Here is a 24,491-nt window from a genome sequence, read left to right as displayed (position 1 = left end):
TCTTACTGTGCAGGAAAGGAAGGAAGTGCTCAAAGAATAATGACATGTCAAAGGACAGAAAAGCCACAGCATACTCAACTGGTAAGGGAAACCCCAGAAAGACTTTAGGCAGTAAAAATTAAGGAGAATAAAGAATGAGTTCATTGAGTGAAGAAGGCAAGTACCAGGAACAGAATTGTAAACTTTTGTTTTCTACCACTGTTTATGTCAGTTTCAGCCAATCCTTTGAAATAAAAGGACAGCAAATCATTTGGGCATCTGTAAGGTTAAACATAGAGTTATATAATTTTTTTCCTGGCTTACTGGCAAAATCTAGATAATCCGAACATCAAAACAAATAATGATAATAACGGATTATATCCTATTGGATAAAAGAGAAAATCACGAGTTCATAATAATATAAATAAACTAATAAATTGAAAGTCTGAAGAGAAATAGGATATTTACATAGGTTCAAAGTATCTCTTCCCCAAATACTTACTAATTTACAAAGAGGAAAAAACGTAAAATTCACACTAGAAATGCCTAGCAGGCACCATCTTAATCAAGTAATCAAGCATTACCAGTAATGGGGCAAATAAGAATTCTGCACCTCTTGAAATTATGCAATGAAAACACAGCATCAGTCCTGTGATATCCCTGCTGCAGATGCATAACACGTTAAACACGAGGAACCATCAGACAACCCTAAATTGAGGAATTTAATAAGATCGAGGTCATGAAAGTCAAAGAAGGCCTGAAGAACTGTTCTACATTGAAGGAAACCAAGAAGACGTAATAAATGCAATGTGTGATTCTGAACTGGATCCTTTTTTCAATAAAGGACATTACTGGTACAACTGGCCATATCTGAGGGGGGCTCTGAGAATTATATGATAGTAATATATTAATGTTAACTTTCTGATTTTGGTACATACATATAATGGAATATTATTCAGCCATAAGAAGAGATGAAATACTATTTGTGACAACATGGATGGACCTTGAGATAATCATGCTAAGCGAAATAAGCCAGACAGAAAAAGTTGAAAAACACATGATATCACTTATATGTGGGATATAAACCTAAAAGCAACAAATGAACAGGACAAACAAACAGAGACTCATGGACATGGACTATAGATTAGTGGTTACCAGAGGACTATAGATTATTGGTTACTAATAGGGTGGGGGAGGAGGGAGGAGGTAGACAGGGTAAAGGGGGGCAAATATAGGGGGTAGGGGGAGGGAGAAGTGGGTAAAGGGGATCAAACGTATGGTAGCTGAAGGAAACTGGACTTTGGGTGGTAAACACACAATAAAATATACAGATGTCAAATGATAATGTACACCTGAATATTATATAATTGTATTAACCAATGTTACCCCCAATAAACTTAATGAAAAAAAACCTTTCTGATTTTGATGGTTGTATTGTGGTAATGTTGGAAAATGTCCTTATTTGCAGAAGATAAACACTAAGGTATTTATGGATGATAAAGCATCAGGTCAGCAACTTACTCTCAAGTGATTCATGGAAGAAAAATGTTCTCTGTATTACTGTACTTGCAACTCTTCTATAAAATTGAGTTTCCAGAAATTTTATTAAGAAAAAACAAACAAGGTAGCAATGTTTAAGTATGGAAAGGGGGAGAGGCTGCAGATTAAGAAGAGTTGGAAAGAGTGGTCTGTTGGTAACCATTCTCATTTTATCTTAATGCAGGTGACTTACCTCTAAATTGGTGAGTGCCAACATCAGGGTTCTTGCCATCTGGAACAGATTTCCTGTATCTTTCTGCCTCATCAACTTCCAATTTCTTTTCAACACTTATCTGAATAACATTTCCTCCAGTGGCTATACTTCAAATTCTCTCCCGACCTCCCTCTGTTCTGGCAATGCTTCCACTGTGTAGCATTCATGCAACCCTCTTACCCTAAAGATGGAGAGTTTCACCTTTAGAAAAGTTCCAAAAGAAATGTTTATCCTGAAGGAAGTGCTATTAATGACCCTCCTTTCTTCACGCCTAACATTCACTAACATCTCCATCAAGTTAATGTTTTATTAGGAGTTTTTCAAGGCCTTTTCTTCTAAATACACATCCTGAACTTAAGCAAGTGCAATACACACTCCCCTGTACTCTAAAGGAAAGCTTTATTATATCTTCTAGAGTATAACAGAGTTTTGACATTCTTTCCTCCCATTATACAATAAGTTTCAAATGACATCATAAGCTTTATCTCCAGACTTCCTGAAAAGTGCCAGCTATAACTAGCTTCTCCACTTCACACCAACAGCGGCTGGCAGGCAGGGTCGTGGTTATTCAACAGCAGAAAGGTTTTCAACAATAATCAATGAAGAGCTTCGAAGTAGTATAAAGATGATTATCATTCAACCTTTCCTCCTCTTTCCTATTTAGTACAATCAGAAAAGTTTTAGAGGAAGAACAAATGTATTATGGCCCTTCCCCAAGTAGGCCAGGAATTTTCTTCCCTTACTTTAAATAAACACTAACAAAATCAGGCTCTTAAAATGCATTGCCATGCTCCTTTGCAACTTATTCCTAACAAAATTTTTACGCAGCTACAACCATGAAGATATCTCAGGAGATTTATCAGCCCTTGGGAAGGATGCCTAGCAACAAGACACTAAGGTGAACAACCAGCAACTGAAATGAAAGCAGCAGCTAATCACCTGGAGATCTAGGAACAGCCTTAGCTGAAATCAACTTCAATCTTTTATATGTTAAGGAGATACGATTTTGCTTACAATCTCATTTACTTTTCAGGGTAACCATCAAACAACAATATTGAAGAGAAAGTTTGAAGGGAAACAGCAAAGGAACTTAGTCATCCACAGAGGAAGACAAATTATTTCCCTTCTTCCTATCCCTTCTCCACCTAGCAGGGATTGTTTCCAAAGAGATTACGTAACTGTCTATTAAAATAACATACTAAAATTCCTATAGAGCTAAAGAAATGTGTTCTCAGTGTCCTGATTTTAGAAGTGCCCCAAAAGTTTTCTTTTGTACTTTGAAATGAATTTCAACTGCAAGCAGAAGACTAAAACTGCACCTTGCCAATAACCACAATCTACAATAAGCACATATTTCTGTGAATGACATTTAGTTCCATCTTAGTCTATTCTCCTATGATAAGCAGCAATGAACTCAAGGGTATGATCTCAGAATATAAAAATTCATTAAGGCTGCTCCTAAAAAATTCTTTTAAAATATGATCCTACGGAACTCTTCAAAAGGACAATGTTTTAATTGTAAGATGAACTTTTACAATTCTTTGACCTCCTGTCTAAAAGAGTTCTAGAAAAAGAAATAACTGCAGGGAGGTAGTGAAATGTGTCATTCTGGTTATTAAAATCCATCAAGTTCATACTTCAGCCTTGGGACGACTAGAGCCAAAAAACTGACTTGAAAGTAATTATCATCACAATCTGCAATAAAAGTTAATTGGACATAATTGAACGTCCTAATCGGAGGGAAGCTGCAACTGGCTAAGAGCCCACTCCTCCTGCTCCTTCAATCTGCAAATGAAACTGCTAATGATAATTTGTGGACAAACAAGAAATTGCTCTCATGGTTTCCCCACTGCAAATCATTCAGCAATTCCAGCTAATGCCCAGAATGCTGAGCAAGGAGAAAAATCATTAACTAGTGCTTCCTTTAATAAAGATGAATTTTAACAATAACCAAGCCCATTAAGGCTGAGGGTTGCTGAGAGCTGTTAAAATTCCCCTGGACACCCTAAGTAAGGCAATGTGGCCTGATCTTCATACCCTAGTACTGTGCACTAGATGTGCCCTGTGCCACTAGCATGTGGTAGTAAGAAGAGACATTATGCAAGGCCAGGAGCTACAAGTACACTAATAATTTATTTTCTTCTAAGAGAATCCTGGGTAATCTCATTTTTAGACAGACAAATGACATTGCTGATCTGCCTAAATAGCAAAGATTAAATCACTTCTGAATGGACTCTGGAGTTGATAGATTCCTGCTGCCTAACTCATGCTTTCAGTTTTGGACAAGAACTGTACCCTTTCCCCTGGAATTTAGTATCAGACTCTGCTTTTCAATTGTGTCTATAGCCCAAGAGACTAAGATTCCTATGGGTATTGTGGAGTCTTAGAAACCACTATCTTGTGGTCTTTATATCAACAGTGACCAACAAAAGTGGGCAAGAGTCAGGTACCCTGCTGAGGTGACAGAAGATAAAAAAGCAGGTACAATGTCTACCTCTGTTTACTTTTTTCCCTCAAGTAATTTGGGTTCTATTTTGGCAAGGAGATGGCTAGAAATTAATGCAATCAGAACTTTTCCCAAAGAAGCAGCTGGGCCACCTGGCCATTTAATACGCTTTTTGGTAAAAGTTATTTTGGAAGATTGCAGTTCACTTCTAGTCATTAAAATACAATACTTTCTGATGTGAAATATGGAAAAGCCTAGGAATAGCTCAGTTAAGATATAAAAAATAGAGAGGGATCTAGAAGCTGTAATATGGACAATAAAGGAAAACAAGAGTTTAACCGGAGAAAGAGAACACTTAGTAGGGACATCATTCATTCATTCATTCATTCACCCACTCACTGAGCACCTATGATGCACCAGGCAGTATAGTAATACTATGTATTGGGAATACAAATATATAACAGACAAAATCTCTGATGAGACATGTGATTACTGTGATCATTTTGCAATACATATAAAGATTGAATCATTATGTTATACACCTGAAACTAATATGATGTTGTATGTCAATAATACCCAAATTAAAAAATAAACTGACTAAAGTTGTTTGAAAACCCAAATAATGAAACAAATGAAACATCCTTCCAGGGGAACAGTGAGAAAGAAGAGAGAACAATATGGGTCATGGAAGGCCAAGCATGAATTTACCAGGTTAAGAAGGGTACGCCACTCTAAGCAGAGAAAACTGACATAATGAAAGGCATGCCACTGTAAAACTAAATGTCGTGTTTGGGAAACCACAAGTGGTCTGTTATGGAGAGTAGGAGTGTTGGCTCTAAACTTGGAGGTGACCTTCATGTGCTAAACTATGAAGAGCCTGTTATTTTATACCAGAAGGACAGAATAGCAGATTACAAATAAAGTTGGGTTGGAGTCACAACTCAAATGTTCTTACCATTAAACCAGCAAAAAAGTATCCCTGACATCTATCTTATATAATAATTATGATGATTAAATAAGATTATATTTATAAACTGCTCGGTACAGTGCCTATGCTCAATGGTGGTAGTTATAATTATCATTAGCTAATGCCAGGCTTTATCCTGAAGCCACGAGAAGATACGGACAGGTTTTAAGGAGAATAACATGAACAGATGTCTATTTTAAATAAATCTTCTGGAAGTGTGAAAGACAAACAGGAAATGGCAAAACTCAGTTAAGTGGCTATAGTAATTTCCAGGTGAGAGATGATGACAATCTCAAATAAGGGTGTCATAAGAGGAAGTAGGTTTACCTCTGAACTCCAGAGATTAAAATAGGTTAATATAGTAAAGTCCGAAGAAAGGCCATTTTAGGTGAAAACAACCATTTGAACTTGTTCAACAGTGGCACAGCAGTAGAAATGCTGAAGCAAAATGACCATTCACTAAGAATAACAGGAAAGAGTTTATTTTCAGTAGCTATGAAGTTGGACTAGATGACTACTATATCCAACTTCCAGGTTCTATGATTCACTAACAAAAGTGGTTTTGTAAAATTATTAACTGCTTACATTTATAGAGACCTTTACAATTTTCGAAGTGCTTTCACATTGATTTTCTCACTTGATTTTTTCAAATGTCTTATGAGAGAGTCTGGGCAGGTATTATTAGTCTCTTTTTCACAGATAAAGAAGGTAGGAAAAGCCAGTAAGTCCTTAGACTACAACCAGGTTTTCTAACCTGGTTCTGTGCTCTTTCTCTCTCACCACTGCCTCCTGAATGGTGCCAGAATTGAAAATCCATTTTGAAAAACCATCCTTCTTTTGTCACCTGTTCCAGTGTTTATTCTTAAAATCAGGAAATTCTTCTGCATGTCTTATATCCATTGTTCAGGAACTTCAGCCTATTCCTTTGTCTCTTTAAAAGTAAATAAAAGCTAGCCATCTATCTTTACATAATATTCCTTCATATTTGCATACCATACAATGTCATTTCTCTAAGATAGGCTAATTAATCCCAATTCCTTGAGTTTTTTTCACATTAATATTCTTTCCCTTGAACTAGTTAAGTAACCTGATCCCTAACTTAGTACTAGCTTCAGGAAGTACTAATAATCTCTTCCCACACACTCTAATTCTGATCTCCAGATATCTATTAAAGAATACCTCTCCAATTAATTAATTCATACCTATATTTACTGAACACCTACTACATAGCAAGGCACTGCTCTAGGAGCTAGGGACTCAGCCATGAACAAGACAGACAAAAACTCCTGTCTTCATGGTGCTTCCGTTTTTCTCAGAGGGTAGAGTGGGACAGTCAAACTTAATGAATAGGTAAGTTACGTATATTCTTAGAAGGTGATAAGCAGTATGAAAAAATAAATAAAGCAGTGAAGGAGATGAGTCTTAGCTGGAGTAACAATTTAAAATAGCATAGTCAGAGTGGTCCTCACTCAGAAACTGTAGTTTCTCCATGATTTATCTAGGAGGTTCAGTGCAACGCAGCAGTACAGCTTTTAATTACATAACAAATTTTACAAGACCAATTAAACTATAACTAATATAGGTTCCTCTCCCCCTCATTTCAAGTTTAACTCTTAGGCACTTGCACACTTAATAAAAAGCAATTTATCAACTTGTTTTGAAGAGTGAAATCTTGTTTCTGTAATGTAGAAATACTCTTTAAGCAATAGTGAACAAAGTAATGCAAGCTTGCACACACCCAAAGACTGCTGTTGAATCCAACTCTGACTTTAATAAAGACTAGCATTTCCCTGACTGAGCAATGGTACTTTCTTAACTAGTTGTAGGAAACTCAGAGATGAGCTGATGTGGACAGATGGGGGGATGGAGGCAATTGGTAAAAAGAGAATTTGAGAGCTACAAAATTGACGTGCAGGCTGAAGTAGCATCAGCCTTTCACTTCTAGGTGCACTAAGGAATAATCTCCTCAGAACATACTATGAATGATAAGAACAACACATTTCAGATGGGATATTTGTTCAGCTTGGAAAAGAGGCAAAAATTAAAACACTGCTTGCTGAAAAAGCAACTTTTTCCAACTTAAGTTTGCCTTGGACTACGGGAATAGGCAAAGGACTTTTCTTAAAAGGGAAAGTTCATTTTGTCTCTCTGAGGAAATGTTCTAACACAGTATCACACTCCAATTGCACCATACTTCATAGGGATTGAATGAAGCCTAAGTACTAAAATCCTCTGTAAAGCATTTTAGTGAATGCACAGTAACACCTGGCAGGACAGGTTAAAACCAAGGTATGGATTCTTCATTAATCCACTGGCCCCACTTTCTGTTGAATGAAAGAGGTTCTGGGAGAATAAGATAAGCAAAAGCCAAACCAGTACCTTCACAACTATAAAATTAATGTCTTCACAATAGTAAAACCACTTCTAGCTGAATAGCTGGGTAATAAAGAAGACCCATTCAGGAACCTAGGAAATATGACTGACTTTTCCACTGATATACTCTGACCAGGGAGGAGCTGACTTTCACTTCTCATAATCTTGATACCCTTTTTGTTTTAAAATAGATCAAGTCCTATCCTTTACATAATAAGTGATAAATGAAATGCCAATGGTAAAAGTACTTTAGCTTTTAGAAGGAAAGAAGAAATTTAAGTTATGACTAATGCTTATGCTTCTCCTCTGAAGCAACAGGGATGTTGTCTAAATCATTTCAATTCTGCAAGTGGCATAAAATCTGATTTTTACTAAGAGCAGCAACTGAGCCACAAAATCATTTTGCTGAGTGCAAAGAATTAGCAATTGCTCATGGAAACCCTGCCTTTTAAAACTGCTGTAGTATTCAGCTGGTCTTCCACTAAAAAAAAGAGAGGAGAGAAACAGGTAATATTTTCCCACCAGCAGCTCTCATCATTAGAATACATACAGCCCAATGTAAGAGCGGTTTGCTTTGGTAACAATTCTTTGGCTTGGTTCTCTACAGCTCGCCCACATGATGAATGATTTGATTTGCATAAACTGGGGGACCAGAAGAAGCCAACAAATTAGACATGCCAGTATCAAGAGCTAGTTTATCTATGATTTACTTAGAAGATCTTAATTCTCCAAAGGAACTCAATGTAACTAAGTAACAAGGGTCATCTTAAAATATTAAATAAAACAAACTGTCTCAAGAGTATTAAACTGAGCTGAACTTTTCTAGGTCCAGTACTGAGTTATATACTATTTTTGATGATTAAGAAACTAAGTGTAATCCAAACTCATGGCTATCTTGCCTACTGGTCTCTTGAATGACCAGAGAAAGAAAGCTCTAATCAGCTTGTTCGGCTAGAAAATTCCAGTTAAAAAGTAGAGGAAGTTAAAGCTATTGCTTAAAAATATGGCCTAGGAATATCTTTAGCTGTAGAATATCTATTTGCCCTTCTGCATGAATAATCACAAACCGACTATATTATCTGATCAGGAATGATCCCTTCACTAGAGTCCTGCCTATATGCTGGTAAAGATGTCCTCTGCCCTTTTCGGCTAGGCTAAAATATAACAAAATTAGTCCTTGACTGAATTTGATCTAAACAACCCAATGTTCCCTCCTGAGATCCATCAGCACCAAATAAAATAAAACTTCAATTTGGCTTTTCCTTTATTTTATTTATTATTATATTATTATTTTGGCCTTTCCTTTACATTTCTCTTTTATTCCTCTAACACCTCATTCTGAATCTTCTTCCTCCTCTTGACTAAGAATGGCATCTTGGTCTTTGGACTCCCTTCACCACTAGAGAAATAAAAACAGCTTCTCAGGGTAGAAACAGGGATATTTCAAATAGGGATATTGAAAGGAGTTCTTGGAGAAAAGAACTAAATTTATTAGCAATTCAGAGAAGAGAAGAATCCAGAGACTTTTGCTCTGGGTCTAGCTTCACTACCAAATTACTGTATTTTAGACATTCTCTGAGCATTAGTTTTCCCTACCTCAGGGAAAACCTGAGACCACTAAGAGACTGCTTATTGAATTCACTGGAAGAAAACTAATCCAAAAGTAAAAATATTTATGTTAACACTGGAAATGATTCTTGGGCTAAAGAAACTCTAGTCTTAACCTTTGGTGAGTTGGGTATCTAAGTACTCTATGACCCTACATTTAATTTCAAAGTATAATATATATTCACGGTACCAGAGAATTCCTTTAAACCAAGCTCAGGCTTTCTCATTTTTTTCTCTTCTATTATCATATATATTTACAGATAATGAAATCTCGATGCAAAATTCTAAGATCTGGCCAAATATAAGGATTATCCAGTATTCACAGAATGCTAACATACAGAACAAAGTTGAGTGAGGGAACAAAAGCCTGAATTTTAAAAAACCAAAACAAACAATAAGATGGGTTAAAAGTTTGTATCTAAAAGGCAACTCTGTTCTGAATGACTCTAACAAACTCATAATAAGTGCAGTATCAAACACAGTAAGGGTAATTAATTCAGTGGACTCCTCCTTTCACTGCCAGATTGAACAGCTCTGAGGATAATCTCCTTCACTCTCCCAGGGCTCAGTTGGAAGATTCATTATTTATGCCTTCAATTGTTTGTTCTGTCCTATTTTTCCATCCATCCAGGCCCAAGGGCAGTGTTATCACTGGCCTGTTTCCAAAATGAATGTGTTAGTTCACTGCCTTATGAGTTACAAACCAAAGATAATCAAACACAGTGGTATCTTAATATTGGAGAGCAATCCCCTCTTCACCACGGCTTGATTCAGGGGACCTTAATGACAATGCTGGTTACCAAAAGGTAAGTAGATGGATGAAGTGATCTTCCTAAGTTGTTCTAGTCCTTTTTTAAGCCACTGAGCAACATATGTGCACATCCGACAGCATTCTTAAAGGGCAGTATCATTAGAAAGGCAGCTCTGGCCCTCACCAAGAGCAGACCTGTAAACTATTGAGGATTAAGCTGATTGAGATGCACTTTGCCTAGCAACCCATTCATTAGGAAGAGTTCAGTAATTCATTTCTTTATCTGAGTCCTAAACAGATAACAGACTCCACCAAGTCCTCTACCTCTGGATTCAGACTCACAGCAAACAACTTCCTTAAAAGATTCAGCTGCCAAGAGTCAACTCCTGGGAGAGGGGTTTGTGCTTAAACACACACAAAATATTGTTTCGGACACCGGACTGACAAAGATGAATAGCTAAAAACTACCACCAGCCAAATCTCCATATGAATGAATTCACTGTCTCTAAATAAATCTTTCATTTAGCAGCATTCCCAGGTCTTTTTGCCTCTAATATTTTCTCATCTTGAGCAAGCTTTTCCCAGTTCCAAACTTTACAACACTCAAGTTGACTATTATGAGAATCAAACAAAGCCAAGGGCCCAATCTTTTCCTTCACCCTCTCGAGGGGATCATTTTATACCTGTGATGTGAGTGGGGGATTGGGCTTGAGCCTCCCCTTAGAGAGAACAGAGGGCCCTTTTTCTTAACACATTCTAAGCTATGACTCACAAAAATAAGCACGATGGATAAAAACAGATTGCTGAAGAAAATCAAATCTGCTACTTTAACCTCAACAGCACGATGTCCCCTCAACCAAGAGATATGGGAAGTCATAGCTTCATATAATTATTTCCTTGCAGAAGACCAAATCTGAGGATTTCCATCCCTCTTAAATGGTATTTGGAGATCACTGTAGATACACCTATGATTAGTTCTATACATAGCCTTTTGTCTCCTGGGGAAAATTCTTTGGGGAAATCAATGTACCATGCAAAATACTGATTACAAAAATCAGTCAAGAAAAGAAAAACATAAAAAAATTAAGTGAGCAGAGTGGAATATAACTTTATAAAGCTTTATTAACTGCTCACTCATGGATAGACAAAGAAAAAGCCACCTAGAATATCAAATAGGAAGGCAATTTGTTTTCTAGTAGAAGCAAGTTGAAGTAGTATAATGCTTTAATATGGTCACCAAGTGTTTTTCTGTCACTTCGTCAGCTTGCTGTAGCTTAGCTATCAAACTGCACATTATTTTGTGCATTACCTGTCAAAGCTTCAATCAGTGGTTTTTAACAGTTCACTCTCAGTAACAAGTTAGGTAAGATACCATCTGGGGGATCCTCTTTGCCTTTCAATTTAAAGCTTATTAATGAGTCTTAAGGGATAAATGGGTAATAAACCAGAACATCCAAATCCAACAAAGGTTTACTGTGAATCTACTTTTTTTGCACAAGTCTATACTAAATCTACTTAAGAATTAAAAAAAAAAAAAAAGTATAGTAAATTTTCTGATCCCTGATAAATTTCCACAACTGGGATGGTTTCCTATCCTATCATCTCTATTCTTTATAATGCTTGCTTTCACCCCAAATTGGTTAGGAATCCAATAACTCAAAGGAAAAAAAACACTAATCAGCTAAAACTGTAAAATAGCTCTAGCATATCAATTCTGTCTTCGACGCTGAACTTCAGTTAGACCAATCTCTGGAAACTGAACCTAGATTTCAAGAATGACCTTTCAATCATTTCAATTAATATTTACCTGGGAATGCCCTTCTAGTTGCTAAATGCTACGCTGCCCAATTTGTAAATTGCATAATAAAGCCAATTAGATCTTTTTAAAAAATTTTACCAAAGTGCTGCCAAAAAATTGATATTTATCTCTTCTGGCATTCTAGCTAATCAATGTTAAATAAATCTGGTCCAAACACCTTGGGTGAAAATGCCCAGTTAAAGCAAGTTTACTGTGAACATTGCCACTTAACACAGATATCTATGTGAGTCACACACACACACACACACACAGTTTCTAACATAAATTTTGGGTTTTCTATCATCAATTGATAACTTTCCTCTGAATTAAAAACCTGTAATGTTCCCGATTTTGGCTGAAGATGAGCTCTGTGCCCTTTAGAAAGAAGGAACCCACAAGTTGTAGAAGAAGCAAAGAAACTCAAAAAGAAAAATATAATTTAAATTGTAATGTTACAGCCACCCAAATTCATAAAGTTGGTGGGGGGGGCTTTTAAAAAATAAACCAATGAAACAAAATTCATCTCGATTTTTTTAAAGTTTCGTTTTGGTTTTTGACGACCAAAACTAATTCCTCTGAAAACCTATGGATATAAGAAATATACCGGTGAAGAAACAGTAAGACTTAAATTTCCTCTAGCTAGGTTTCTCCAACTGAGTATTACACGAAGCCGGTGAAAACGTACTCGGGAAGAGACTTTAACAGAGTTAATCGCTAAAAACTATCAGGATTTCCTTAAACCACCATCTGACAGGGGCTCTCTCTCCACTAGCACCTCCTTCCTTTTCAGATTGTTTTTGCTGATTAAGGCAGTCCCAAGTAGGAAAATGGTGAAGACAGCCTTAATTGACAAGGATGCAGTACAGTTACAGTTCAAACACCCACTCCTAGGTGTTTTCTTTTTGTTTTTTGTTTTTTTTTTGCGGTTTACTGCATCAGATGCCACACACAAGAAAGGGCTTGCTTCTCTCTTCTTCTCTGTTCATTTTACTACGCGACCGATATCGACACCAGTTAAAAGGGATGAGTCCGAAATCTCCTTACCCTGCTGCAGGGGCGAGATGAACGGAGGGAAAGAAGAATGAGGGAAGAAATAGAAAATAAACTGATGGGATGTGGAGTTCTTCCCATTCCATTTCCCCTCAAGGTTAAGTCGGCTGAAGTCGGGTTGCGTTGGAAAAAGCACACACACCTTGAGCCCTGGAAGGGAGGTGAGATTCGCTCCGCAGCTCGGTGGGGCTCTGGGCTCCGCCCCGCCCTCCTGGGGCAGTTCAACTCTCCTTGTCCCGCCCCGAGAGGGTGGCTGAAAAGGGGGTTCTAGCGGTCTTGGCAGGGGGAGGGGGAGGCGCCTGCTCTAAGTGCCAGGCTCTCCGAGCGCTGCACTCCGCGGTGCGCCGACACCCCCTCCCCCAGCCCGCTGCCGCTCGCTCCCTTTCACCGCCGGAAACCAGCCCCCCCCAACTCCATCCCAGCCCTCCTCGATCCCCCTTGCGTCCGCAGAGCCAATGACAAGCCAGAGAGCTAGCAGAGCGACTCGCCAAGCAGCCAACTGGGGAGGCCCACTGGGAGGTCAGCCGCCGGGGATAGGCCAGCTATCCGCGGCCCCGGCCTCGGCGCGGCTCCTCTTTGTTAGAGCTGCCCCCATCTCTTTTGGCCCCCACCCCAAAGCTGGAATCCTAGCATCTCGCAGCTGTACCAGGTGACGCCGCGCCGTTTTACCCGCTTCCCCGCCCACTCTCTGCCTGGGTACTAGGAATGACCCTCATATCCAGGCGGTACCTCCCAGAGTGCCTCAGACTTCCACAGCAATAGTCACCGGGAGACACCGACCGTAAAAAGATATTCCCCAAGGCTCTATGCCTCGCCCTCCTTTTCTCAAACTAATCAACTGCACTCCCTCATAACCGTGCATTGATTTAGGTCTGCATATTAGATCAGCTTCACACATCAATCCACCCTCTTGCTTCCCATGACGCAGAAATAAAGGGATGTGGGAAGGAGGGCGTAATGTATTTGGAAATTGGTGGTGGGAGAAGAGGGAATACTTCAAATCATCTGCAAAAAAGAAACAAGAAAACACACACAGTTGGTTCCAACCTAGCTCAGACACAAGATATCTACATCCAATTAAACTCAAACTAACCATTCCCTTAGCAGGTTTCAGTAAAATCAGTAAGCAAACATCTAAGTCTTGTTCAATCCATCACCTAATAGAAAAAACTCACAGCAACTGCCAGGCCTCTGCACAACTGGCAGGTTGCGTCAACACTTCAATCACTAATGCCTATGTTAGGGGGCATAACACTGCTGGGATGGAATATGCTAAGGACTGCAGGATATTTTCTTAGGCATAGTGGAAGAGCAGTACATGGGGCTCACTTAAGAAAAATAAATAAAATGGGGATGGGGGAAGGCAAGCTATTACCTATATTGTCATTTCTGTCCACAGAGTTCCGGCAACTAATGTTACATACATCTACAGCACACACTACGATCCTGCATCGTGCCCCAAGTACAGTATAATTTTTTAAAAACTATAATAAAATAAGTACCCCTTTCTTATGTGGAGCTCAAAGCATTTCATATATATAACCTCAGTCTTCTTGGAAGATGGCAAAGATGAAAACATATCCATTTTAAAAAAAGCTCTTTTCTAACCCAATTAAAAGACTCTAGCTTAAGCAGATTTATAAACTTCACTGGTGTCTTACAGGCTAGCTTTTATTAGGTTCCATTTGAAAAGAACCAAATGTGAAAAGTTTTTTATTTTAAATTCTGCCCATAAAAGTCTGCCAGATTAGCTAGCAGGTACGTCCAGTCCCTCTCCATCTTCTCCTGACCTAAAACAAAAATTCTCAAGAGCACAAAAGCAGTTACAACTCTCCTCCACATCATTTAGCTATCCTCTGGCATTTTCCATATTAAAATAACTAAACAATACTTCAAGAAGCTACTATGTAAAATAGCTGACCTAAAAAATAAAATAACTGACCTAAAAGGTACTCTTGATGTCTAAAGGAAACTTCTGAGTCAGTACTTTCCTTCAGACTCTAGCCATCTTGATAAAGACAATTTTTTTCCTTTAAGGATTAAGTAGAAAGTAAAGCTAAAATCCTTCCTCATGCACTAATTGATTTGCCAAGACAACAAACACAAACACACCTGTCTTGCCATTATTATCACAAATGTTGACAACTGGATAATTCAGACAAAACTTCTAATATCCTCTTCTAAAACATAAACATAAGGAACTCTTAGGGGGTTTCAAATACCTTAACTGAAATTAAAAAGTCAGATTCATCTTTTCAAAAGTACCTATATAGTCCAAGAAACCACAGAGGAATTATAACTGTTTAATAATAAATCACAAGGAGGCCCAAAATGTTTCCTCCTAAAGAATTCAAGTCCAAATGAATTCTTTTCATGTTCTTCAAATGTACTCTTTATTATTACCACTACCTTAACAGAGACCCTTACCCTATGTCTGTGGGGATAACTGTAACTTCTTTCTGGTCTCCCTTGTTCTACATGCCATTGCTTTCATCCATTTGCTCTTCTTAAGAACTACAGACAGTTCAATTTATTGCACATTCACTAGGTACAAGGCCCTATGTCAAGAAATATATATATATAATTTTATCATAATAAACATATGAAACAGAAATTTCCCCCATTTTTACAGATGAATAAACTGAAGTCCAGAGAGAACAATCTGCTCTAGGTCACATAGCTGTAAATGGAAAAGTCAGTATTAGAACTTGAGTCTTCTGGCTCCAAATTTAATACTCTTACTCATTAAGCTATATTGTGGCTCACTGGTATCTATGTCATCCAGCCAAGTTTCCACTGTATGGCTGTTCTATGTTCCATAACCCGGCACTAGCCTATGTTATCAAACTTAACTCCCTTCCTTTCCTCAGCATATTTTCCCCAGACCAGACAGACTGCTCTGCTTGCTCACTACCTGTATCATGTTCCCATGACTTGTGGTGTTATAACCATTCCATTTAAATCCTACCCATTCTTCAAGGCCCACTTCCAATTCCATCACCCTTGTGGAGGCTTCTTCGATGCTGTCAGCAATGATTCCTTTTTTGAATTACTACTACATAATTTACTTAATTGTTCTGTTGTCTAATATGTGATTTGTCTTCCTAAGTTAGACTGTAACTAAGAGCTAGTATTATATTTGCCTTTATATCTTCTCCCTTCCCAATTGTTCAAAGTAAGATATACACAGCAAAGTCCTCAATAAATACTTTGACCAGTAAACTTTATAGCAAAACAATGATCCAAATCATTTAAACTACTCAAATTCTCATAACAGCCACCAAAGCTGAAATTATTAATAACGTCAATTCATTTTTAGACAGAACAATTAACTAAGTTCTCGTGCTGCCACTACTAAGTATTTATCCACTCCGTGCTTCAATACTATAGACAAATTAATAGGCAGGGCTTCAAGACGACTGGTAAAATGTTTCTTGATCTAGAAACTAGTTACACAGATATGTTCGAATTGTGAAAATTCATTAAGCTGTCCACTTCTGTCTACTTTTGCATGTACAATTTATCTCAATAAAAAGTTTAAAAATATCAAGTTTCAGATTGTACTATAAAATAATCACATCCACTTTGAATATATGTCAATAGGTCCAAAAATATATCTGGAAGTATATACACCAATCTGTCAACAGTGGTTACCACTGAGAGGAGGATAGGTAGGGTAGAAAGGAATGAAGGAGATAATTTTTTAATATTTGTTTTACTTGATCTTTTTAAAAAACATGCATTAATTTTGTACTTTTAATAGATTAATTTAGTGGAATCAGATCATTTTCCATAGTTTTTAAACTTTCTATGTAAAAGATAGTAAAAGGTAAAACAAACACAGTATCTCTCAGAAATAGAAGGAAAAGATCAATGAGTTAGACTGAAACTAGTTTAGGTAACATCTACCCAGTCTGATCACTGTTTGCACTTCAAAATTTCTTGAGTACTCTTTTGTAAATTTCCCAAATTATAACAAAGCAAAAAAAAAAGTTGCCTTTGACAGTTAATTTACTTCAATCAGAAGTAACCACATAACAAAGACAAAACAGTAACAATGATCTACCTTTAATAAGCTGAACACTATTAAAGGCATTTTCCCCATAGACCTGCTACATGACATTTTAACCCATAAGACAGAACACGGACTTTGATAAGAAACCTTATTATTCATTAGACTTAAAGAGAACAGCAGCTCTAAAAACACAAGTGTTAAAGTTAAAAAAAAAAAAAAAAGGCAATGCCTTGAACTATTATTTCAATATAGCAAGGTATCCTTTAAGTTGTTTTTTTTAAAACTGGCTGCACTTTCTCTTTCAGACACTAGAGGGAAGTATAAAATCCATTCACTGTATCTTTGGGAGTTCAATTTACTCATTAATTCATTCGCATCACCACATTTTTATTGCATTCTTATATACCAGAAAGCCTATTAAATCTCAGAGACAAAAAGATGTATAAGCTACAGTCCTTGTCTTTAAGGAGCTTAGTCTAGTGAGAGGAGACACACAGTTTAAAAAAAAAAAAAAAAGGCAAACTACAACAAAGAATGCACATGAGAACCAAATACCAACTTTTGCCAAGTCTGGGTCTGAGGCAGGACATGAGGGGAAGCTTTTCTGGCACTAGGAGAAAAAACATGTGTCCATATTTCACATTAGACAAACCAGCTTATCCAAAGTGGCTTATTGTCCTATTTACAATATTCCCTGCCTTAATCTAAATGAAAATATGCTACATCTATAAGATATCTTTAAACTGTTATCTGTAGAAAGTAGAGGCGTGAGGCCTTAATGTGTTTGGAAGATTTGCTAAAATATCTAGTTGGTTAGGTTTCAAAATCAACTGTACAAAGTTTCAGATACAAAGCTAGCAGATACAATTGAAGTAAAGACTGCTTACATGATAATAAATATTCTCATTAGAAATCAGGATTAATTATGCTACACTCCCCTCCAAAGAGTGTGTCAAGGGTAAATGAATAAGAAGAAGTTTCCTAAATGTGATCTGTCTTATACAAATTAAGTTTTCCAAGTTAGGAAATAGAGTATTCTGACAATTAGTTTTCACCGTTGCCTTTGAAAAGCCTCTGTAAGACATGTTGATAGGCAAATCATTTCTACACCTAAGTAATTCAAGACTACATAGGAAAGACTAAGACTTTAACTGATAAACCAGAATTAACGATCGACGTCACCATAAGGGCAATGGAAACATTTGTGTAGTGTATTTTTTCCTAATCCTCAAATGACTGTTACATCATTTGCTATGGTTTGAGATGTTTGGATTGTGAGTGTTGGGAGTGGGAAGTTGGAGAGAAGGGACAAGTTGTTAATTTCTCATACTGATGGAGTAGCACATGGTAGAAAAACTAAAAGCCAACATCCTGAAAAAGTTTCACAGACATACACAAAATGAGACAGCAAACTTGTGAATCAAGCATGATTTGGCATCTTTAAATGCAGAGCCAATTCTCTTCTAGTGCCAAAGCCAATGGCTTCTCCTGTAGATAAAATGGCACAGTTCCTGAAAAAGCCCTGGACGCTGTTTCCCCACAATCCTATAATCTGTCAGAAGACAGGAAACAAAAAGAAGGCTTTGCGAGCCAGAAAAAGCAAATTATAACCAACACAGAGCCAACAGTTTACTTCAGACAGAAGGAGCTTTTTCTATGCATCTTTGGAAGGAGAGAGACAAAAGAAGCTTACCATTGCTCAAATAACCAAGGCAACCATTTTAACCTAATACCATTTGAATAAACATTTGATGCAATAGTCTGCTTTCTCATTATTCATAGCCTTAAAGAATATTTGCAATATTCATGAAAAAGAATTGATAGTCACAAAATACAAAGAACTTTTACAAGTCAATAAGAAAAGGACAAATAACCAAAGGGCAAAATTTTCAAAGGGCATGAACTGGGAGTCACAGAAGAAATACATAAAGTCAAATATTACATATATTCCACATTGTTAGGAAGTGATGGAAAGTGCTTTCTCCACATAGTCTTCGAGGTATTTTGACTTGATAGTACTGTCAACTGCAAACTTCCAGAGAAACCTTGGCTACTCAGAAAGTGGAGAAAAAAAAAAAGATAAGGGTGCCTAAAATCATCACATTGCGCACTTTAAATATCTTACAGTTTTCTCAGTTATACCTCAACAAAGCTAGGGAAAAAAGGTAAGAGTGCCTAGCATAAGCAATTCATTCCTAAAAAATATTTAGAAGCTTTGCGAAATACCTACTCTGGGAAGGAAACTATTAAGGAGAATGGATACAAGAAAACTGCAAATCAACTCTAAAGGAACTAAATACGAATATAAGATGAACCTTTACCTATGAACATAAAACAGCGGAAGCCATTCCCTGAGTCTACAATGAACGAGGCAGATGATAGAAGAAAATAACATAAAACTTAAATACAACCACAGAGGTAAAGCACCTCCAAGAAAGTAAGCTTACTCAATTGTCTTTGCTGTGAAGCAGGCCATTCAGGGCCCCCTTTATCAGTCACCAAAAGAAAAAGAAAAGCAAATAATGCCTGATGCTGCAAAAACAAGTACAGTCTTCCCATCAAAGAGGAAAAAAACCTAAGTCTTTTACTTGTTATTGATACAAAGAGGTAATGGATTGTGGAAGAACTCAAATTCCAGAAAAAAGATTCAATTCCAACCTATGTAAAGCTAAGAACTTCATGCCACTTTATTTTAAAATTAGCAACACACAGGTCCCTACTGAAAAAAAGATAAACAAGATCCCAACTGAACTGTTGTCAGCAGAGTAAAGTTCTAAGCATGTCAGCAGACTATTGCTTAATCATTTCAGTTTTCCCTTATCAGTTTTAGACATCAAAAGAACCACATTCCAATTTTCCTCTATTGTTAATGCCACTTTAGAGTCTGAAAAAATTTTAGTTCATCAGATTCAAATCTCAAGCATTTTCTAAGTACACGATGCCATCAATTCTATATTTAGACTCAGGTATGGAACAAGGAGTGCTAGTTTTGCCCGAAACAGCACCATGTCCCTCTTCAAAGCCTAACTGCAACTATCACTTAAGTCTGAATTTATGTGTCTATATGGTGTCACCTAAAATAAATTAAAATACTTTTTCAATGCCTTTTTGTGAGTGGTTGTATCGATCAGCTGTGATGCCTTAAATATAAATAAGTCATCCCCACCAGTCCTTTAAACATTCAATATTATAAATGCCATAGTGTGGCATTCATACACTCACTTGAACCAAAAAGCCAAGATAGCAAAAACTCTAAAAATACAAATCCTCAAAAGTTATATTACGATAAGTCTTTTGGAATATTCTCTTTAATAAAAAGTTGTTTCATTATGGTTCCATAATTGTTACATTCCAGAAATTAAGGTAGCAATCTTTTTCAAACTGCTGAGCTATTTTTTCTTCAAATAGTATTTATAAAAATATATCACCTTTCTCAAAAGGAACTTAAGGCCTCTGACAGCATGTTGCTAATTTTCACAACATCCCAATAAAGAACTATTATTTAGCATTTATATCACACTTTAACTTGCCAAAGTGTTTTACAATTATTTTCATTAGTAGTCATGCCTCACAACCACTCACTGAGCTAAACTGGTCCTGTTATCCTCATTTGACAGTTGAGAAAACTGACATATTTCCCCTAAGGCCAAGGTCAAGCTAGTCTGCTTTTCCAAGACCAGGGACCTGACTTAAAAACAGTCTAATGCACTCACCACTGTATGTGTATTGATCCCAACCCTAGTTGAAGGTTTTAAGAGAACAGAAATCCACCTACATTGATGGTATAAAAACATTAAAAGATTATAACACTTTGGCAAAAATATGTAACCACATTTAGGAAGGGATGGAAGAAAAGGAGACTATGAGACTATGAAGAAGACTAAGAAGAAATAGAAGAGAAAAACCAAGAATGGATAATATCACAGTTTAAAGAAGCAGAGAGGCAAAATAAACTAGGAGACTGAAAAGCATCATCTGGGTTTAACAATGAGGTCATTGAGCAGAGAAATTTCAGTAGAGTGGTGGTGACCAAATCAAATTACATGCTTGAGGAATAAATAGACTGTGAGAGGGTGAAGAGAGCAGGGGGAAGACTACTTTTATGAACAGGAGAGAGACAGGAATAACTGGGGGTTGAGTAGAGACAGAGTTGAGGAAAAGAAATAAAGACAGAAAGATTGAAGATTCAGATAAACAGTGATGCAACAAGGTCATAGAGGGATTAACAGTATGGCAAGAAATGAATGGCATGAATATGAATACAGTTAACTCTGTATGTATGGAAGAAAGAAGTACAGACAATTTCCACTTGATAGCCTTTGAGAGAAAGGTAGGGGGAGAATAAGATTAAAGGATTAGAGATCACAATCAACTGGAATAACGATCTACCAAGAACAGGCTAACATTTAGGTGAGACATAGAAACCTAATCAGACACTCAACAATTCCCTACTAAGAGGAATAATGTTACTTTATTAAATGAAAGTCCTTACTTAGAAATTTGAGATCTGGTGGAAAATCAGAGTACTTGTAGGAAAAAAAGAGTAGAGACATGATCCAGAAACACAAGCAAATAGTTCAAATTGCCTCTCATGAGAAAGCAATAGCAGAGGGATAGCAGATCGGTGTCAAGCAAACGGGTAAATGCTGTTAATCAATACCGGACCTGCTTCAGCTGCCTAAAAGTCACAACCAATTTTCTCAATGTCTTCCCAAATCTGAAAATCAACACTCACCTGGAAACTATAATATACAACTTCCAAGAATACTAAGGATGTCTCCTGCCACAATATTCTTAATGTCCAAGCTTCAATCCATTAAGTAATGCCTAGGGGAACAGACAGCTTGGCTAGACTTTGGATGAGATCCATATATCCCCCCAATTAACTTGATAAATCTCACTAGTGAATACTGTTTTATGCAATGAAGTGGAGAACATACTTGAAATGACACAGCAGTGCCCTAGGACAGGAAGAAGAGAGTGGGAAAGGAAAGCTAAGTAGCACAATGCTTGGCAATAAGCAAGTTTAACAAATAAAGTAGAAAATAACTGGCAAAGTATTCTTGAAGTCTTACAACTGCAGAGCACACAACTGCATTTCAAAGTAAAATAAATTCTAAATGATCTAAAATTTCTATTCAGAGACTTTTCATTATGTAACTTTTATATTATTCAAAATATATTCAGAAAAGAAATTAAGTTTAAAAATTCAAATATATTTAGAAAATTACATTTCTAGAATCCATCTTTAAAGTCTCCCTCTTCTATCCCCACACATTTAAAATATTACACAGTGAAATTAATTTTTAGTGTTCAGTTCTAAGAGTTCTAGTAAATGCATAGCTGTATAACCACAACCACAATCAAGTACAGAAAGGGTCCATCACCCCCTCCCCAAATTTCCTCATGTTACCCCTTTTGTATGTAGTCAAACACTACCCCTACCCTTAACCTGAGGCAATCACTGATCTGTTCTCGACTGTCCCTATAGTTTTGAGTTTTCCAGAATGTCACATCAATTCAATCATATAGTGAGTAGCCTTTTGAGCTTGGCTTCTTTCACTCACCATAATGCATTTTAGAATCATTACTGTTATTGCATCTATGAATAGTTTCTTTTTATTGATGAGTTGGATTCCACTGTATGACTATACCACTGTTAGTTTATCTGTTCTGAAATTGAGGGCCATTCAGATTATTTCCAGCTTTGGGTGAGTACAAATAAAGCTGCTATAAATATTCACATTCAGGTTTTTGAGTCATAGGTTGTCATTTCAATTGGGTAAATACTTGGGTCATATGTTAAGTGTGTGTTTTACTTTATAAGAAACTGCCACAGTATTTTCCAAAGTTCTGGCTGCCCCACATCCTCACCAGTCCATGATCTAGTCAGTTTTCTTCTTTTATTGTTGTTTTTTAGCCATTCTAATGGCGTATCTCACTATGATTTTAATTTGCATTCCTCTAATGACTAAGATGTGGAACACATTTCAAGTGCTTCTTTGTCTCCATGTCTTCTCTGGTAAAGTCAATCAAATCTTATACCCATTTTTTTGGTGTTATTTGCTTTCTTCTTGATGAGTTTTGAGCTCTTTGAACTATTTATTCATTCTAGATACAGGTCCTATGTCCGATACGTGATTTGCAAAAATTTTCTCCCAGTCTTCTGTCTTGTCTCTTCATTCACTTAACAGTTTCTTTTGCAGAGTAAATTTTGATGAAGCACAATTTAGCAATTTTTTAATTTTATGAATCTTGCTTTTGGTGTTGTATTTAAGAACTCTTTGCCTAACTTAACAAGAATTCTATTTTATACTAAATATTTTATAGTTTTCCATTTTACATTTAGGTCTGTGATCAATTTTTTAAATAAATTTACTTATTTAAATTAGTTTCAAGTATACAGTACATTGGTTAGAAATCTATATTGTTCATAAAACGATTCCCCCAATTGCTCCCTCCCTCCCCTGGTTCTCCGCCATCATATTAATGCTAACTGCATTCCCCGTGCTGTGCTCTCATCCTCATGCCCAACTATCAACTACTAATTTGTACTTCTTTAATCATTCACCCCATTCTCCCCGCCCCTCAACCCCTTCTGTCACCAAATTGTCCACTATATTTGTGTGTTTTTGATTAGTTTGTTCTTTCGTTCCTTACATTTCACATATAAGTGAAATCATATGGTATTTACCTTTCTCTGACTTATTTCACTCAGCATAATAACCTCTAGGTCCATCCATGTCGTTGCAAATGGTAGGATTTCATTTTTCTAATGGCTGAGTATTATTCCATTGTATATATGAACCATAATTTCTTTATCTAATTGTCTGTTGATGGACATTTAGGTTGTGTCCATATCTTGGCTTGGCTATTGTAAATTGTGCTGCCATGAATACTGGAGTACATAGGTCTTTACGAATTATTGTTTTGGTTTTCTTTGGATAAATATCCAGAAGTGCAATTGCTGGGTCAAAAGGTACATCCATTTTTAATATTTTGAGAAACCTTCATACTGTTTTCCATAGCTGCTGTACCAATCTGCAATCCCACCAACAATGTATGAGGGTTCCTTTTTCTCTGCATCCTCACCAACACTTGCTGGTTTTTGATTTATTGATGACAACCATTCTGACAGGTGTGAGATGATATCTCATTGCGGTTTTAATTTGCATTTCTCTGATGATTAGCGACCTTGAGCATCTTTTCATATGTCTGTTAGCCATCTATATTTCCTCTTTGGAGAAGTATCTGTTCAGATATTCTGCCCTTTTTTTAATTGGATTGTTTTTATGTTGTTATTGTTGAGTTGTATAAGGTATAAGTTCTTTATAAATTCTGGATATTAACCCCTTATCAGATGTATCATTAGCGAATATCTTCTCCCAAACAGTCGGTTGTCTTTTTTTGTAATTTATTTGTATTTTTATTTATTTATATATTTATTTTATTTATGATTATTATTTTTATGCCTACAGCACCTGGTCTTCCTAAGTGGTCTCCCATCCAAGTACTAACCAGGCCCAACCCTGCGTAGCTTCTGAGATCAGACGTCAGGCTTGTTCAGGGTGGCATGGCCGTAGTCCATGGACCGTGGCTCCACTGGGGCACGAACCCAGCACCTTCTGCGTGTAAAGCAGATGTGCTAACTGCTACACTATGGAACCACGTCCTTGTGATTGATTTTTAGTTATTTTTTAAATAAATAAGGTGAGAGGTACAGGTTGAGGTTCATTTTTTTTTTTTTTTTT

The 24,491-nt window shown here is 36.9% G+C and overlaps 1 protein-coding gene and 1 pseudogene across 4 annotated transcripts in view; both read right to left on the bottom strand.

Moving 5' to 3' along the window:
• The window catches only part of FAM222B (family with sequence similarity 222 member B), a 54,993-nt gene that overhangs the window by 22,028 nt on the left and 8,474 nt on the right, over positions 1 to 24,491 (bottom strand). Inside the window, exon 1 of one of the 4 annotated variants that reach the window (XM_011359946.2) lies at positions 12,868 to 13,089. The exons of 2 other annotated variants lie outside the window; for them this stretch is intronic. The gene's annotated coding sequence lies outside the window, so the exon portion shown is untranslated. One more of the 4 variants, XM_011359947.2, reaches the window with a different exon arrangement.
• LOC111739470 lies at positions 24,210 to 24,325 on the bottom strand (annotated as a pseudogene).

This window comes from Pteropus vampyrus, unplaced genomic scaffold (genome assembly GCF_000151845.1).
Source record: "Pteropus vampyrus isolate Shadow unplaced genomic scaffold, Pvam_2.0 Scaffold50, whole genome shotgun sequence".
Taxonomy (NCBI): Eukaryota; Metazoa; Chordata; class Mammalia; order Chiroptera; family Pteropodidae; genus Pteropus; species Pteropus vampyrus.
Note: the sequence above shows the minus strand (reverse complement) of the source record. Positions and strands in the feature narration are given on the sequence as shown.